This window comes from Meles meles, unplaced genomic scaffold (genome assembly GCF_922984935.1).
Source record: "Meles meles unplaced genomic scaffold, mMelMel3.1 paternal haplotype, whole genome shotgun sequence".
Taxonomy (NCBI): Eukaryota; Metazoa; Chordata; class Mammalia; order Carnivora; family Mustelidae; genus Meles; species Meles meles.
The window spans coordinates 404,856-406,959 of record NW_025721611.1 but is presented as its reverse complement, the minus strand read 5'-3'; positions in this window follow the sequence as shown (position 1 = coordinate 406,959).

The following is a 2,104-nucleotide window of genomic DNA, read 5'->3' as shown; positions in this document are numbered from 1 at the left end:
GGTTTGTTCATTTGTTTGTTTTGGTGCCAAGACATATTATCTACTTCATTTTCCCCCAGAAATCTACAATGAAGAGTTATTGACAACTATAAGTTATAAGAAGTCGATTTCGTCCTCCTCACTCTATATTCAAATGCTTTAAAGAAACTCCTTTCCTGACAGTTTTCTCTAAAATTTTATTTTAGCTCCTTGGTTCTGCTTACGCTCTCTGAAAATATCTGTATTATTCTTCTGCTTCTCAATAATTATATAACAGTTAGCATTGCTTTATGGCACCTCTTCTTATTCTGTTTGACCTTTTGATTTTCTGTATTTAAAACACTTTCAATTTTTTGATAAGTGTGAGTTTAGCTCCTATATGTATCAATCTCTGTCATAAAAATCAACTAACATAATACAGAAGTAAATCTACATAACTTTAAATGAAGTGGGAAACAGAGTAGAGGGTGGAATCAGAGATAGAAAGGTTATGGACACATTGGGTGAAGAGGTTTTAAGGAACAGACACTTAAAAAGAGTAGGAGAAATGGCATTTTGAGAATATTCTAAGTAGGAAGGAGTGGAGAGAATCTTCTCCAGAAGGAATACCATCAGTGAGTAAAGCCCAGCATGCTGTGCCTACAAAGGATTGTAGTGCTTCACTCTCTCATACTTTTCTAGGATCAAAGCCATCAGAATATTGAGGAATTCTTTGTATGAAAGATAGACACACACCCATATAGTTATACTGAATTAAAAATGACCTACATAAATGCCTGGTTGTGGATATTAAGGAGGTACGTGTTGCATGGAGCACTGGGTGTGGTGCATAAACAATGAATCTTGGAACACAGAAAAAATAAAATTAAATTTAAAAAAAGATAAATGCAAGACCCTTTTACAACAAAAATGAGAATTTGTTAAATCCATACTAAAAATGTCATGTGTTATTTAAAATGAAGGGTCAAATAATAACCTTTTTTAAAATAAATGATAATAATTAATGTAATAAATGTAATGAAAGTTTGAAAAGATAAATTGATGAAAATCGACCAGAAAGCACAGTAAAACACAAAATTTGACACTTAGGACAGAAAATAGAGTGAGAGGAATAATAAAAGATGACCCAACATATACTTATGGGCATTTCTGTAAATGTGTATGACATTCCTTTTTTTTGACACAATATTTATTTATTTTTAATTTAATATTACAAAAAGACGTTTTTTCTTTCTTTTTTTGTATCTATGAAAGAATCATGTTTATTTAAAATTAACACAATTTAACAATTGTCAAATGGGAAGAAAGAAATTACAGAAAAAAAAATATAATCATCTATATATGCCTGGTTTGCTTATTTCTTTCAAAGTGAATGGGAGTCTTAAAATTGGGCTAAAGGTCACTTTACATGTTATTTTCTGTATCTTTTGAAGTACACCATCTATAATCTAATCATTTCTGGAAAGATTTGTTATTTTTCAGGAAACATTAGAAATATAGTTTCATGAACAATAAAGATATACATCAGGCTCCTTATTCTGTTATTTGGTGTTGTTTTTGTTTTTTTGCGTTTTTTTTTTATTTTTTCAAATATTTAAAATTTTTTTTCAACATAACAGTATTTAGTGTTTTTGCACCACACCCAGTGTTCCATGCAATATGTGCCCTCTCTATTACCCACCACCTGGTTCCCCCAACACCCCAACCCCCACCCCTTCAAAACCCTCAGGTTGTTTTTCAGAGTCCATAGTCTCTCATGGTTCATCTCCCCTTCCAATTTCCCTCAACTTCCTTCTCCTCTCCATCTCCCCATGTCCTTCATGTTTTTTGTTATGCTCCACAAATAAGTGAAACCATATGATACTTGACTCTCTCTGCTTGATTTATTTCACTCAGCATAATTTCTTCCAGTCCTGTCCATGTTGCTACAAAAGTTGGGTATTCATCCTTTCTGATGGAGGCATAATACTCCATCATGTATATGGACCACATCTTCCTTATCCATTCATCTGTTGAAGGGCATCTTGGTTCTTTCCACAGTTTGACGACCGTGGTCATTGCTGCTATAAACATTGGGGTAGAGATGGCGCTTCTTTTCACTACATCTGTATAAAAGAACTTTTTT